Consider the following 16,566-nt stretch of genomic DNA (forward strand, 5'->3'; position numbering starts at 1 on the left):
CAGGGTGATTTACACAGGATTTCATATAAATGGCACTTTAACCTGCACTGTGATTATATATGTGAGCATGGCAGCCAGTGTTAACCATGCATCCTGTGTCTTCCTGCTGTGATTCCAGAACGTTCCAGTACTACATCTCTACTCCACCGGAGGCGCAGGGGTGTTAGTGGGAATTTGGGATCACATTTCATAGTACTGGCCACGTGTACTGCACTTGGGCAGATATATATATAGAGAGACACCTTAGTACTATTTTACTGAGTCGTGCAAGTGTCTGTTTTGGTGTATCGTATTGTCTGTCGCCATAATGAGTAAGGCACCAGCAAAAACTAAAAAGCATAATTGCAAAGTCTGTAGCAGTGTGTTACCGGATGGATCTACCACATGTACAGTATGTTTTGTGGATTCGGTTCCGAATAAAAATTCTGCTCCGGTTTTAAAGCCAATTTTCTCCCCTGACCCTCCATGGGAAATGCTAGCCAATGTACTGGCTGGGTTGCAATCAGAATTGACAGCCGCTCGTCAAGAGCGGGAAGCGGCAAGATCTGAGTCTAGGGTGAGACCGCCAGAACTACCGGAGGCGTCTCAGCCTTGCGAAAGGCCCAAATCCATTTTGGGTAGACGGGATAAATTTCATGTGTCTTATGATTTACCTGTTTCGGCTATGTTGCATTCTGACGATTCCATGCCAGACCTCACGGCACAAGATGAGGGTGAGGAGGGCGAAGTGGAGTCAGATAGTGAGGATTTTAATAGCTCTGGTATTGATAATCTCATCAGAGCGGTGCGTCAGTCTCTGAAGTTTACAGAAACTGAGGAGCCTCTCACAAATGATCAGGTCGTATTTACTAAATGACAGAGAACTCCAATAAGTTTTCCTGTGTCGGAGTCTCTTAATAAGATGTTAGTAGAAACTCGACAGATTCCAGATAAACGGTTTTCTATACCTCGCAGATTTAAGTCTAGTTACCCGTTTCCAGACTCGGTGACATGTACATGGGAGAATCCACCTATAGTTGATTCGTCAGTGTCGAAGCTTACGAAGAAATTAACCATACCAGTGCCAGCGGCTACTACGCTTAAAGACCCTTCAGATCGCAAAATAGAAACTATGCTAAAGTCCATGTATGTAGCAGCAGGAGTGCTGCTGAGACCTGGATTGGTTGGTATCTGGGTCACTAAGGCGCTCATAGTATGGATAACAGAACTCAAGTCTGCCCTCCATGACAAACACCTTATACTTCTTGCTGATCAAATGTGTGAGGCTGCGGAGTATCTCTGTACAGCTTCTACTGACGTCTGTCAGCTCACTTCTCGTATTTCATCGTCGCTAGTTACGGCACGACGAGCACTCTGGCTGCGTTCTTGGCAAGCGGAGGCAGAGGTCAAACGAGGTATAGAGGCGTTACCTTACGATGGCAAGAAGTTGTTTGGTCCTGAATTGGACACATGGATTTCTGAGGCTACGGGAGGAAAGTCTGTTTTCTTACCATTGCCTCCACCGGTTCCAAGAAGGAGGTACTCTGGACCTTAGTTCAAATCCTTTAGACCTCAGTTCTTTCGCGGACGTGACAGAGGAACAGCCACGCCTGATAGACGTGGTCGTGGACGTGGTTTCCAACAAACCAACACAAGTCGTCAGGACGCTAAGGTTACCGACAAGCCAGTGGCATGACGGGCTACCAGCCCATCTCGGTTCTTCTATTGTGGGAGCACGCCTTCAGACGTTCCATTTGGCGTGGTTCCAGACATCCGCGGATGGGTGGATCCGCAATTTAGTGTTAAAAGGTTACAAAATAGAGTTCGACTGTCTTCCGCCACTGCGGTTTTTCAAGACAGGACTGCCTCTGTCGGACGACAAGAGGGCGGTTCTGCAAGTTGCCATTCAGTCCCTACTGGATTCAGCAGTTTTGATTCCGGTCCCTGTACACCAACAGGGTCAGGGTTATTATTCCAGTCGGTTTGTGGTACCGAAGCCGGATGGCTCAGTCAGGCCAATTTTGAACTTAAAGGGTCTCATTCGGTACGTAACTTACTACAGATTCAAGATGGAATCTCTGCGCTCAGTGATTGCAGGTTTAGAGCTAAAGGAATTCATGATTGCGCTAGATCTCAAGGATGCGTACTTACACATTCCGATTTGGCAGCCTCATCAGAGGTTCTTGCGGTTTGCAATACGCCAGAACCATTACCAGTTTCAGGCTCTACCGTTTGGCCTATCGTCAGCGCCTTGGGTATTCACCAAAGTGATGTCTGTGATAATAGCTCATCTCAGATCCCTGGGAGTGACGATAGTTCCGTATTTAGACGATCTGCTCATCAAAGCCCCGTCTCAGCAGATGCTTCTCCAACATGCGCTGCTAACGTACAATGTACTAGTTCACCACGGTTGGATTGTCAACTTCAAAAAATCACATCTCATTCCGTCTCAACGCCTTCAATTCCTAGGTATGATTCTCGATACGGTGAATCAAAGAATTTACCTACCACGGTACATTTGGGCATTTGCCTCTTAGGAACAATGGTGGCGGCTTTCGAAGCGCTTCAGTTCGGAAGATTTCACTCACGTCCTTTTCAACTGGATGTGCTCGCACAGTGGTCGGGCTCGCATCTGCAAATTCACCACAGGGTGAGGTTGTCGCCAAGAGCAAGGGTGTCTCTACTCTGGTGGCTCAAGGAACACAATTTAACCGCAGGGAAACTATTCGGCGGATGGAATTGGATAATTCTAACGACGGACGCGAGTCTCAGAGGTTGGGGAGCTGTAGTTCAAAATTGTCAACTCCAGGGTCTCTGGGCGGATCACGAAAGATTGCTGTCTATAAATGTCCTGGAACTCCGCGCAGTTTACAATGCACTACGACAAGCAGTACACATGCTTCGATCTCAGACTGTCCAAGTGCAGTCAAACAACGCAACGGCAGTCGCATACATCAACAAACAAGGAGGAACAAAGAGCCGCATGGCAATGCGGGAAGTAGCTCGAATCCTCAATTGGGCAGAATATCACCAGGTGATATTGTCGGCGGTGTTCATTCCGGGAGTGGACAACTGGGAGGCGGATTATCTCAGCCCTCGGGATTTTCATCCAGGAGAATGGGCATTAAATCCAGAGGTGTTTTCACATGTTGGTTCAGAGGTGGGGTTACCCTCAGGTGGACCTGATGGCGTCTCGCCACAATCGCCAAACACTCCAGTATGTGTCCAGAACGAGAGATCCAAAGGCAGTGGCGGTGGATGCTCTCACAATAGCGTGGCCGTACAGCCTCGTGTATCTGTTTCCACCGTTTCCGCTGCTCCCTCTAGTGCTAAAACGGATCAAAAGAGAGCCAGTCACAGTCATACTAGTGGCGCCTCATTGGCCTCGAAGAGCTTGGTTCTCGGATCTCCACGGACTACTCGCAGACTATCCTTGGCCGCTCCCTCTACGTCCGGACTTGTTACAACAGGGTCCGTTTCTTTACCCCGATTTAGCGCGGCTGCATTTGACGGGGTGGCTGTTGAGACCGCCCTCTTAAGAAAAGAGGGCATTCCAGAATCGGTTATACCAACCATGCTACGAGCTAGGAAGCCAGTTACGGCAGCTCATTATTACAGAATTTGGCGTGCCTATATAGGTTGGTGTGAAACTCGAAAGTTTCCGACATCATCTTTCAAGTTATCCCGTCTTTTGTTATTTCTACAGACGGGGTTAGATGGAGGACTGCGTTTATCTACACTAAAGGTGCAGGTATCTGCTTTGTCAATTTACTTTTAAAGAAGATTGGCTCTATTGCCGTCTTTACACACTTTTCTGCAAGGTGTCCTCAGAGTTCAGCCTCCATTCATTCCACCTACAGCGCCATGGGACTTGAATCTGGTTTTAGATTTTTTACAGTCTTCATATTTTAAACCCTTACAGCAAGTGGATATAAAGTTTCTCACTTGGAAAACAAATTTTCTTCTAGCCTTAGCTTCTGCAAGGCGTGTTTCAGATTTGGGTGCCTTGTCATGCAAGCCACCGTATTTGGTGTTTCATGATGACAGAGCGGAACTTCGTACGAATCCCGCTTTCTTACCAAAGGTAGTGTCATCTTTTCACATCAATCAACCAATAGTAGTTCCTGTGTTGACATCACATTCGGGAACTCTGGATGTGGTACGCGCTTTACGTGTTTATGTATCCCGAACGTCTACAGTTCGTAAGACGGATACGTTGTTTGTTCTCTATGATGCTGCCAAGATGGGTTGGCCAGCGTCTAAGCAGACCTTATCCAGATGGATAAAACTGACCATTCGTCAGGCTTACCTTCATGCTAGGTTACAGCCGCCTACATCGGTAACAGCTCATTCCACACGTTCTGTGGGAACTTCATGGGCAGCTGGTCGTGGAGCTTCTACGACGCAGCTTTGCCGTGCGGCTACATGGTCTTCAGTGCACACGTTTGTGCGCTTTTACAAGTTTGATACGTTTGCGGCATCAGCATCTAGCTTTGGCCGCCTAGTGTTACAGGTGCCAAACAGCTCTCCCAACCATGGGGGAAGCTTTGGTACGTCCCAAGAGTACTCCAGTGACCCCTAGTGGATGAAAAAGAAAATAGGATTTTGGTACCAGGTAAATCCTTTTCTTTGAATCCATAGGGGGCACTGGACGCCCACCCAGAGCAGTTTTACCTGGTTTGTGGTAAGTTCAGGGGATCTTATGGTAACACACGCTCACCGACTGGTTCAAATTCTCAAGTGCTGGTTATGGTGTCAACTGTTTAGTTGTCAGTAACGTTATGTGTCAACTTCGTTGTAGTCCGTTATGTTATATGTAATACTCCATTGTCAACCTCTCCATAGTTCCTGTTTGGCTCAGTAAAAAACACTGAGGTACTCGGGGATATGGAGGGGTGGAGTGTTCTAAATTTAAATATTCAGTGCCCTGTTCCTACGGAAACCGTCCATATCCCAAGAGTACTCCATTGCCCCCTATGGATTCAAAGAAAAGGATTTACCTGGTAAGTACCAAAATCCTATTTTCCTAACAGGGGCAAGTACAAGACCAGCTATGGCCACATAATGGGGGGAGCTAAAGCTGTAAAAGGCTGGGCGTAAACTTTGGATAGTGAATTTTCAGTTCATAGAGCGAGAACACTTATCCCATTTAGCTAATATAAAGCAAGCAGCTGCCTATTTGAAAAAAACAGCCCTAGATATGGGTATATTAGCTTCTCAAGCATCAGCTTCCTCAGTAGCAGCTCACAGAGCAGTTTGTCTACGTTCATAGAAGGCTGATACGAATCCAAAAAGATATTGGAATCCCTACGGGAAATATTCTGTTTGGAACAGAATTGGACAACTTTCTAATGTCTAAAGCAAACTAAATCAGCTTGGTTTCCCTAGACATCTACATCAAAACCTAGATTCCCTGCTTTCCGCTCCATTTGACCTAAAGGAAAGTGAATTTCCTTAGTCTTAACAGTTTTATTTGTTTGACCTAAGCCTAACAGGCTTGGTCAGCCTGACTTCTAAACCAAAAGACGAGTGTGTGTGAGGCAGACTTCTTCAATTTGCACGGGTCTGGCAGCAGTCCACCACAGATACCTGGGTGCAAGAATCGGTGTCTCACGGGTTCGCCTTCTCCTTCAAGAAGGGCCTCCCTTAACAGTTCTTTTGTGCCAGCCGTCGGTGACAACGAAAGCCATGGCTCTACAAAAGGCAATACAGAAATTGCTCCTATCTGGAGTGATAGTACCAGTTCCCTCAGCACAACGAGGACTAGGTTTTTATTCTACCCTGTTCCTGATTCAGAAGCCAAATTGGTCTCACCGGCCCATTCTCAATCTCAAAGCTCTGAATACATATATATTTGGGTGCCTCGGTTCCATATGGAAACTTTACGACCATTATCCTGGCAATGGAGCCGGGGGATTTCATGTTGTCCCTGGACATTCAAGATGCTTACCTACATGTACCAATAGCACTCACCCATCAGTGCTATCTCAGGTCCGCAATCCTCCAGCAATAGTTTCAGTTTCAGACACTACCCTTTGACTTGTTACAGCTCCACGGGTGTTCACCAAAATTATGATGGTAATGGCAGCTCACCATCGCCAAGGAATAAGGATTTTCCCATACTTAGACAATATGCTAATCGTGGCACAATTCCAGGAAACCCTCCATAGCCATCTACAAATGACAATAGCCTGCCTACAGGCTCACGGCTGTCTCATAAATTGGGCAAAGTCCTCCCTAGTCCCAGTCCCAACGGATGATGCATTTAGGAGCTGTATTGGATTCCATTCTTCAGAAAATCTTTCTACCTCCGGACAAAATATCCACAATACAGTTTTACACAATTGGAAAGTATCCATCCATGCAGCGATGCGGATATTGGGCTCAATGGTTTCGACATTCAACATGGTAGAATGTGCCCAGTTCCATTCAAGATCACTTCAACATCTGATTCTCTCCAGATGGAATTTACAGCATCAGATGATTAAAAAAAAAATCCGACAATGACATTCTTCAAGAAGTTTGTCTGTCACTAGCCTGGTGGTTACAGACGTCCCACTTGAACAAAGTTCGACCCTTTTGGATCTCAGATTGGGTGCTTCTGACAATGGACGCCAGTCTCCAATGCTAGGGAGCCGTAACAGGGCAGTACTCTCTCCCAGGGGTGTTGGACCAAAGAAGAAAGTTGTCGGTCAATCAATGTCCTGGAACTTCGGGCCATCTACATGGCACTCACCCAGGCAAAAGTGCTTCACGGCAAACTAGTTCAGATTCAGACGGACAGTGGCACTGCAGTAGCGTACCTCAATCAGGTACTTGCAACCGGATGGCAATGAAGGAAGTAAGCCGCACGTTAAAGTGGGCAGAACTCCATCCAGCCATGTCCACTGTATTCATACCCTGATTCCTAAATTGGGAAGCAGACTTCCTCAGCCGGCATGACATTCAGGCAAGCGAATGGCCTTGCATCCAAGAGTTCTTTCAGATTCTAGTAAACAAATGGGGACTGCCAGAAGTGGACCTTTTGACTTCGCGTCAGAACATCAAGGTACCAGTTTACGGGTCAAGAACAAGGGATCCTGAAGCAATCTTTGTGGATGCTCTGTCAATGACATGGAAATTTAATCTGCCAGATTTCATCTGCCATGTCTTCTCACAAATCTCCCTGTTGCCCAGGGGTGATTTTGAAAATTCAAGCAATTTGAGGGCGCCGTGATATTAATAGCTCCGGTGTGGCCCAGACGAAATTGGTAAATGGATCTGCAGTGGCTATCCGTGGACACTCCATTCCTACTGCCTCAACGACAAGATCTTCTGATTCAAGGCCCCTGTCTATACGCACACCTGGATCGGCTGTCTTTGACGGAGTGGCACTTGCAACATCTATCCCTAAAAACAAAAGGCCTTCACAGGCTGTAATTCAAATGATGCTTAAAGCAAGCAAATCATCCACAGCTCGCATGTATTACCGGATATGGCATGCTTATTTCCAATTGTGTGTTGCCAGAAACTATGACCCGAAGTCCTTTAGAGTTTCAAGAATCTTGGCATTCCTTGAAGCTGGAATGGGCCGAGGCCTCCGTTAACCTCCCTGAAGGTAAAGTAGTCTGCATTGACTGTATGGTTCCAAAGGAAAATTGCAAGTCTACAGGACGTTCGCATATTTTTCCATAGAATGCTTCACATTCTGCCTCTGTTTGTACCTTTAACAGCCCCTTGGGACCTGTGACTGGTCTTTAGGGCTCTTCAAGATGACCCATTTGAACCCTTGAAAAGTGTGGCTCTCAAATGGTTGACAGCTAAAGTTCTCTTTCTACTGGCAATTGCTTCACCTAGAGGAGTATCAGATTTAGGGAAACTTTCGTGCCACCCTCCATTTCTGGTATTCCACCCAGACAGAGCGGTTCTCCGAAAAACGTTTGAATATCGTCCTAAGGTGGTCTCAAAGTTCCTTAATGAAGAAATAGTAGTTCCGGCCTTTCGATTGCCGGGCCTCTCTATGGGAGATGCATCATTGGACTAAGCATTGTACCAGTGCCATCAGAAGAACAGACTTTGTCCTATATGGATTTCACACGAGAGGATGGGCTGCCAATAAGCAAACATTGGCTTGATGGCTGCGGATGACTATCTCAGAAGCCTCCTCTCAAGCTGATCTCCATATCTCGGATAATGTCTCTGCCCATTCTACCCATTCAGTCGGACCTTCATGGCAGTCCACCATGGTGCCTAAGCTGAGCAACTCTGTAAGGCAGCCAAATAATCATCCATTACATTTGTCAGACATTATGCCATTTGATACCTTTTGCCCCTCAGGATGCTGCATTTGGGTGTAGGATTCTCCTGCCAAATCAGGAGCGTCAACTCCCTTAAATGCTGCTTTGGGACATCCCAATGTAAATCCTGTGGATCTACTGTGGACCCTGAAGAGAAAACAAGAGTTAAGGTAGACTTGCCATAGTTAACTGTTTCTCCGAGGTCCACAGTATACACAGGGAACCCACCCTGGTTTGTAAGTGTGTGTATTTTTCCTCCCTTAATAGGTCTTCCTTCTCGCTTTAATCCTGCTCCTGCCTTGGGCTGCGTGACAAACGGTATTCCCTGGGCCAGGAGGCTGGGTTATAGGGAGGCTGAACCGAGGCATCCTGGGATTTCAAATGTTTAACTGTTTGGTGCCCAATCCTCAGCAACCCAATGTAAATCCTGTGGACTTTGGAGAAACAGACCTAACAATAAGTCTACCATAATACCATGACATGCTGCTTATCATTGCGCTGTAGTACCTGCAAGCCGCTCAGGAGATCCTAGTCGCGGTCACGTCAGCTGGCATTACATTAGGCGGTGTTGGGGGTGGGGCCAGAGTGGACGCGGGCAGGAAGCAGCAGGCACCTGGAATCAGGAAGATCGCATAAGGTAGACCTTTTTACATTTTAAATGAAACGTTCAAAGCATCCATCACTGCCCTCTTGGCAAAACTAAATGCTACCTGTGTGTTCTGTCTTTTCTCCACACAATACTGTGGCCACTAAAGGAAACGGATCTAACGGGATACGGTCATTAGGTCGACAGTCATTAGGTCGACCACTATTGGTTGACATGGTCATTAGGTCGACATGAGTTTTTCACTTTTTTTCTTTCATTTTTTGGACTTTTTCATACTTTACGATCCACATGGACTACAATTGGGAATGGTAACCTGTGCCAAGCGCAGCAGTAGCGGAGCGAGGCACCTTGCCCGAAGCATGGCGAGCCATGCAAGGGGACACGGTGCACTAATTGGGGTTCCCAGTCACTTTACGAAGAAAACGACACCAAAAAAAGTAAAAAAAAACTCATGTCGACCTTTTGATCTGTCGACCTAATGACTGTCGACCCAATGACCCATACCCAATCTAACAGCACCTAACTGTACTATACTACAAATCTAGCTTGTTTTAACCCCATTCTAATGACAATTGTGTCTAGGGAGTGAAGCTGGTAATATTGTCCAGGAAGGTAGAGGGTGGGGAGCTAGTAATTGTGTCTGGGTTGAAGCTGGTAACTCTAAAAAGGTTTTCATTATTATCATCATCCTGTATTCATATGACACCACATGGGATACACAGTGCCCAATTACAGAGTACATAAATAATTAAAACAAGAAGACGGTGACTTACAATTCAATACAATATTGGACAAGTACAGGGTATGTAAATGTAGCTGCATAATCAGACAACACTGAAATAAGTATCAGGGCGACAGAAAACTGAGGGATTGGGGGCCGTCAATGGTAGTATTGAAAAGAAGGTTAAGTAGGAGATGAAAAAGCACGAGGGTAGAGGTCCCTGCTTGTGAAAGCCTACATTCTAAAGAGGATGATTGTTGTTGTCATGATTATTCTGACGTCCGTCACTACGGATCGGGCACTGTATGCACAACACACTGCACAGTCCGTCCATAGATAGATATATCTGCGATCAATTGATCTGCAGATGTATCTATAAGTGTGTGGCCCTTGAATATTCACTGGAAAGTGTTAAGTGGTCCCCCAGCTGAAATAATTGCCCACCCCTGATTCAGATGGATATGTATGTTCTGCTGTCCCATTGTTAACCCTTCTGTCTTGTTTGCAAAGATGTAAACATTGTTTCCATCTTAAAAAATAATTCTATTCTGTCTTTTTTACAGATTTTTACATATTTCTATGGGCTACCCGAAGAGAACAGTAAAACGTGAACTTCTGATCAGCGGGACAGGATTTTGATGTGTATACCATAGTGGGGGGAGGGTGGGGGGAGGGGAGGAGGAGTTGTATCTCCAAAGCACAGTAATGTTTTAGTGTTGCCTGCTTTTATTAAAAACTGTTTTCGCCTGTTAAAGGAAGTGTTTTGTTTTCCCCCAATAAATAGAAATGTATAGTGTCAAAACTATCAGCGTCTTTTGTGATTTCTGTAAACTATTGATATGATGTATTTAGGGTTCATGGTAACTAATAAAACCTGACTGTGGAGGGTGCTAATGTACAGATGGAGCCACGCTAGTTGTGGCTCCGTCTGTTCCTGGGCGCATCTAATGCCGAGAGCGGCTCCGGCCGGGCGCCCGTGACGTAGATGTTCCCCATTCGCTAGAATGGGAGAGTGTCTCCGTTGCGTGCCCGAACGGAGGCGCTCTGAATGGGAGTGTCTCTGTGCACTCCCAGCGTGACTAGACGGACGGATCGCATAGTCACACCGGGAGTTCATGCCTGCAATGGAACCGCCTCAGATGAGCGGGCCCAATCTGTACCTCCACAAACACACCATAAGAAAGATCATTAAATGGTAGTTATATTCATTCTCATACGTCCTAGAGGATGCTGGGGTCCACTTCAGTACCATGGGGTATAGACGGTACCGCAGGAGCCATTGGCACTTTAAGACTTTTCAAAGGGTGTGAACTGGCTCCTCCCTCTATGCCTTTCCTCCAGACCTCAGTTTTAGAAATGTGCCCAGGCAGACTGGATGCACTCCAGGAGAGCTCTACTGAGTTTCTCTGAAAAGACTTGTTAGGTTTTTTATTTTCAGGGAGGACTGCTGGCAACAGTCTCCCTGCTTTGTGGGACTGAGGGGGCAGAAGTAGGAACCAAATTCCTAAAGAGTTTCATGGCTCTGCTACTGGCTGACAGGACACCATTAGCTCCTGAAGGGTACTGAACGCTAGCTGTGCCTAGATGCTCACTCCCACAGCACGCCGTCACCCCCCTTGCAGAGCCAGAAGTCAGAAAAGCGCTGTAGGTCAGTGGGCATTTTATGTTTCACAGGCATTGTGTTACTGGTGCTGGGTTTGTGAACTGGCTGGTCCTATCTGTGTCCTTCTGACAGATTTTACTGTGGGTCTGTCCCCTATAAGTCCTGGAGTGTCTGTGGTGTGTTTGTGCACGTGTGTGACATGTCTGAGGCAGGGAGTTCTACCCCTGAGGGAGCCATTTTAGGGACACCGTTGTAATGTGGTGGCGTGAGCCTGAATGGGTGAAAGAAATACGTAATAATGTGAATCATATCAGTAGGAGATGAGATAAGTCTGAGTCTCATGCAGAAAGCTGGAGAAAATCAGTTGAAGATGTGATCTTTCAGGGTTCTGCTGTCTCATCTGCAAGCGACCCCTCTGGGTCATATAAGAGACCGTTTGCAAACATTGTACATACTGATACCGACACAGACTTTGATTCTTGTGTCGACGATAGTGATTCCAGGGGGATAGATCCTAAATTGGCAAAAAACATACAATATATGATTGTTGCTATAAAGGAGGTCTTCGAAGTTACGGAAGCCCCTACTATACCTCAGGAGAAGGCTTATTTCTATAAGGAAAAGAAATGTAAGGTAACTTTCCCTCTTTCCCACGAGCTCAATACTCTTTTTGAGGGAGTTTGGGTGAATCCTGAAAAGAAATTTCATATTCCCAAAAGGATTCAGATTGCTTATCCTTTTCCTTTAGAGGACAGGAAAAGATGGGAGTCACCCCCGGTGTTAGACAGTGCACTGTCAAGGTTAACATAGAAGGTGATTCTCCCTGCACCTGGTACGGCTTCACTAAAGGAGCCGGCAGACTGCAAAATGGAGACTACGTTAAAATCTATTTGTGGCCAATGGTACGCTGCTCAGACCCACCATTGCTTGCGCATGGGTGAGTCGTGCTATTGAAATATGGTCTGATAACTTGTCATCGGAAATTGACACGATTGATAGAGACGAGTTACTCCTAACGTTGGTAATATCAAAGACGCTGCCGCATACATGCTGGAAGCTATGAAGGATATTGGACTCTTGGGTTCAACAGCCGCTACCATGGCAGTGTCAAAGTCGGAAAAATATCATGCTACACGTTGCCATATATCCACCCCATGCGCGTGCCTGCTGCACATGCACATTCCCGTGCGTGCGGATACTCGCAGCCGCGTGATGGCGCCTCGGCCATGCGCTCGAGCGCGTGGTATGTGCATTTACGGTAGAGTTTGTGTGCGTCTAGCGGGCGACTCAATCATTAAATAATAAAACCAAATAATATGTTTTATAGATAATGTTCCCCTTAATAATGACTGTAAGTTTGTTTAATGTAAATGGTCGCTGGACAGAGGAATTCCTCTTTGTATGGTACGAAGGGTCAGACAGGGTTTGAACAGCTGTGTCTGGTACCCAACTAAAGAACATTTTATTAGAAACAATCCGGTGCTGGTTAGGTAAAGATTAATCGCTCCTGCGTATAGTTATGGCCATTAGTATTTTCTGGACATTTACTATATTTGCGATTCATTACCCATGCAGCGGGAATCTTCAGATTCCCTCCCACCTGAGCAGTTTGATATAGTCGCAGCCCACCTGTTCAAACTAACCTATGACCTTTTGTTATGATGCAGGGAGACATTCCTGTGTCCAATGAACAATGAGATTATAGGTCCCTTTGTAGTGTACTGTACGCAGTGTATATAAGATCAGCCAGCCTGGGCAGCTCTCTCACTCTCCACAAACGGTTTTCATCTTGATTAACTTGGAGATGGTACCAGAAAGCTGCGCAGCGATCATTCCCAGTGTGTGTAAGTAATTCTCTGTAATCAACTTGTTCTCTGTTTGTATTGGCCATACCCTCTCTCTCTGTTATAGTATAAGTTTGTGATGCTATTGTATATTTCTGTCTAGATATTCTGTTAGAATTATATGTTAGCTTGTAGTGTATGACTTGTAAACTGTTTCCCCTTTTCAATATAACTAAAAGCTTGTTAGTAAAGGTGTGGGAACCTTAGCAAGGTATCGTGTGTTTATTATATTGCAGAAGGTAATAGGAGCGTCTCAAACGCTCAAGCAGCTTTAGCATTAACAAGGTTAAGCAGCGTTATATCGCTACAGTATTTCAGTACAAGGTTTACAGTATAAGAGTATCCTTTCGGTGCGTTACATTCAAGGTTTACTGATTGTCATCCTGTGAGCGTCTGCGCCGCTCGTGATCTCCTCGTGGTCTCGAGCGTCTGCTACGCTGGTAGCGTAGCATTACGGTAGTCAACCGCCTATAGCGTGCCCGACACCACGCATTAAGCTGTGAACGAGCGTGTCGCATGTGCGTCTCGATCACGGCCGAGCGTATGCTACACTAAGTGCGTACCCTTACGGTACCTCATACGCCAATTGCGTACTGTGTCTCTTACCCATTTATTGTGAATGTTATATGATAAATAGTTAGCTTTATCAGCAGTATCGGCTCGGAGGGCGTTGTGGATTTGCCAGTGGAATGCTGATGCAGATTCCAAAAGAAATATGGAGGCTCTCCCGTATAAAGGTGAGGCCTTATTTGGTGATGGGCTGGATGCATTAGTCTCGGCGGCTACCGCAGATAAGTCGACGTTCTTGCCTTATGCTTCTGCACTGGCGAAAAAGACACATCAGTCTCACATGCAGTCTTTTTGGCCCAACAAATACAAAAAGGCCAAAGGTTCCCCCTTCTTTGCAGGTAGGGGAAGGGGAAAAGGAAACAAATCCGCAGCGTATTCAGGATCCCAGGAGCAGAAGTCAACCCCTACTTCTGCCAAATCTGCAGCATGACGCTGGGGCTCCCTTGCGGGAGTCTGCTCGGGTGGGAGCACGTCTGAAACTTTTCAGTCAAATTTGGGTTCAATCTGGCCTGGACCCATGGGTCTTATAAATAGTGTCCCAGGGGTACAGACTGGAGTTTCAAGATGTCCCCCCCCATGCCGATTTTTCAAATCGACCTTGCCAGCTTCTGTTCCAGAAAGAGAGGCAGTAACAATGGCAGTTCAAAAATTGTCAGGATCAAGTCATTATCCTGGTACCTTGGTCACAACAAGGAGAAGGTTTTTATTCAAGCCTCTTCGTAGTTCCGAAGCCGGACGGCTCGGTCAGACAGATTTTAAACCTGAAAAATCTGAATCTCTACCTGAAAAGGTTCAAGTTCAAGATGGAATCCCTGAGGGCAGTGATTTCCAGTCTGGAGGAGGGGGACTTCATGGTGTCAGACATAAAGTATGCTTACTTGCATGTTCCCATCTATCCTCACCAAGCTTATCTGAGATTCGCAGTACAGGATTGCCATTACCAGTTCCAGACATTGCCGTTCGGTCTCTCCACGGCACCGAGGGTATTCACTAAGGTGATGGCGGAGATGATGGTCCTCCTTCGTCAAAAAAGGAATATAATTCCTTATCTGGACGATCTCCTGATAAAAGTGAGATCCATGGAACAGTTGGTGCAGAACATCGCACTCTCCATGTCAATGCTCCAACAACACGGTTGGATCATGAATTTTCCAAAGTCGCAGTTGGAACCAACGACAAGATTGTCCTTTTTAGGGATGATTCTGGACACAGAAGTACAGAGAAATATGTAGGTTGAGTATTGAATGTGGCGCTACCCAATTGCTGACATAGGATATTGTAGTCAAATATGTAAACAAATGCACACTTTAATAACCTAAATACCATACAACTACTAAAATACAACTAATAAAATATCACACCAGGCACAATGTGATATAAGGAAGGAGTCCTACCGAGGATATACATAGGGGAGCTGCAGGTGATAATTTATGCAGGGAAGTCCGGACTTGCCCTGCATTTGCTCCCAGATCTTAAAGTCCTCACTCCAGCAGGTATCACTCCTCTGGTCCAGATGATGGTGAGACCGTCCAAACGGGGGATGTTTCCAACGCGTTTTGGAACACACAAGGTTCCTTTCTCAAGGCAGGTTCCTTCCTTGAGAAAGGAACCTTGTGTGTTCCGAAACGTGTTGGACGGTCTCACCATCATCTGGACCAGAGGAGTGATACCTGCTGGAGTGAGGACTTTAAGATCTGGGAGCAAATGCAGGGCAAGTCCGGACTTCCCTGCATAAATTATCACCTGCAGCTCCCCTATGTATATCCTCGGTAGGACTCCTTCCTTATATCACATTGTGCCTGGTGTGATATTTTATTAGTTGTATTTTAGTAGTTGTATGGTATTTAGGTTATTAAAGTGTGCATTTGTTTACATATTTGACTACAATATCATATGTCAGCAATTGGGTAGCACCACATTCAATACTCAACCTACATATTTCTATATTCACTGAAGTGGGGTAGGGTACCCCATGTATGTATTGAACGGCTTGCTTATACCCAAGTGAAGTGCTATAGGTACACTGTCACCCCAAATACATTGTACAGAAGTACAGAGTATTTCTTCCAGTGGAAAAGGCTCTGGAAATCCAGAAAATGGTCCAACAAATATTGAAACCAACAAGCGTGTCGATACATCAATGCATTCGGTTGTTGGGGAAAATGGTAGCGGCCTACGAGGCTATACAGTTGGGCCGATTTCATGCCAGAGTATTCCAGTGGGACCTGTTGGACAAGTGGTCCGGATCCCACCTACACATGCACTGGAAGATAATCCTGTCCTCCAAAGCCAGAATTTTGTTCCTGTGGTGGCTACACAGTTCTCACCTACTAGAGCAGGCATTCCCAACCACGATCCTCAAGGCACACTAACAGTGCAGGTTTTAGTGATATCCAGGCTTCAGCACAGATGACTTAATTAGTAGCTCCGTTATTTTGATTTAACCATCTGTGCTGCAGCCTGGATATCACTAAAACCTGCACTGTTGGTGTTCCTTGAGGACCGTGGTTGGGAATGCCTGTACTAGAGGGATGCAGGTTCGGGATTCAGGACTGGGTCCTGGTAACCACGGATGTAAGTCTCCGAGGCTGGGGAGCTGTCACACAGGGGGAAAGCTTCCAAGGAAAATGGTCACGTCAGGAAGCCTGCCTTCACATAAACGTTCTGGAATTGAGAACCATTTACAACGGCCTTCTACAAGCGGTACATCTTCAAGATCATCCCGTGCAGATCTAGTCGGACAATGTAACAGCAGTCGTGTACATAAACAGGCAAGGCGGAACGAAAAGCAGAGCGGCAATGACAGAGGTGACAAGGATTCTCCTCTGGGCAGAAAGACATGCAAGAGCTCTGTCAGCAATTTTCATTCCGGGAGTGGACAACTGGGAAGCGGACTTCCTCAGCAGACACGATCTCCATTCAGGAGAGTGGGGCCTCCACCAAGAAGTCTTCGCAGAGGTGACAAG

The 16,566-nt window shown here is 46.1% G+C and overlaps 1 protein-coding gene across 49 annotated transcripts in view; it reads left to right on the forward strand.

The window, feature by feature from the left end:
• LOC134927837 (uncharacterized) overlaps positions 1–10,388 on the forward strand; it is a 1,188,393-nt gene extending 1,178,005 nt beyond the window's left edge. For all 49 annotated transcript variants that reach the window (XM_063922861.1, XM_063922855.1, XM_063922854.1 and 46 more), the window contains one exon: positions 10,147–10,388. The gene's annotated coding sequence lies outside the window, so the exon portion shown is untranslated. The remainder of the gene's footprint in view (positions 1–10,146) is intronic.
• Positions 10,389–16,566: the final 6,178 nt, after the last annotated feature.

The sequence above is a fragment of the Pseudophryne corroboree genome, chromosome 5 (assembly GCF_028390025.1).
Source record: "Pseudophryne corroboree isolate aPseCor3 chromosome 5, aPseCor3.hap2, whole genome shotgun sequence".
NCBI classification, from domain to species: Eukaryota; Metazoa; Chordata; class Amphibia; order Anura; family Myobatrachidae; genus Pseudophryne; species Pseudophryne corroboree.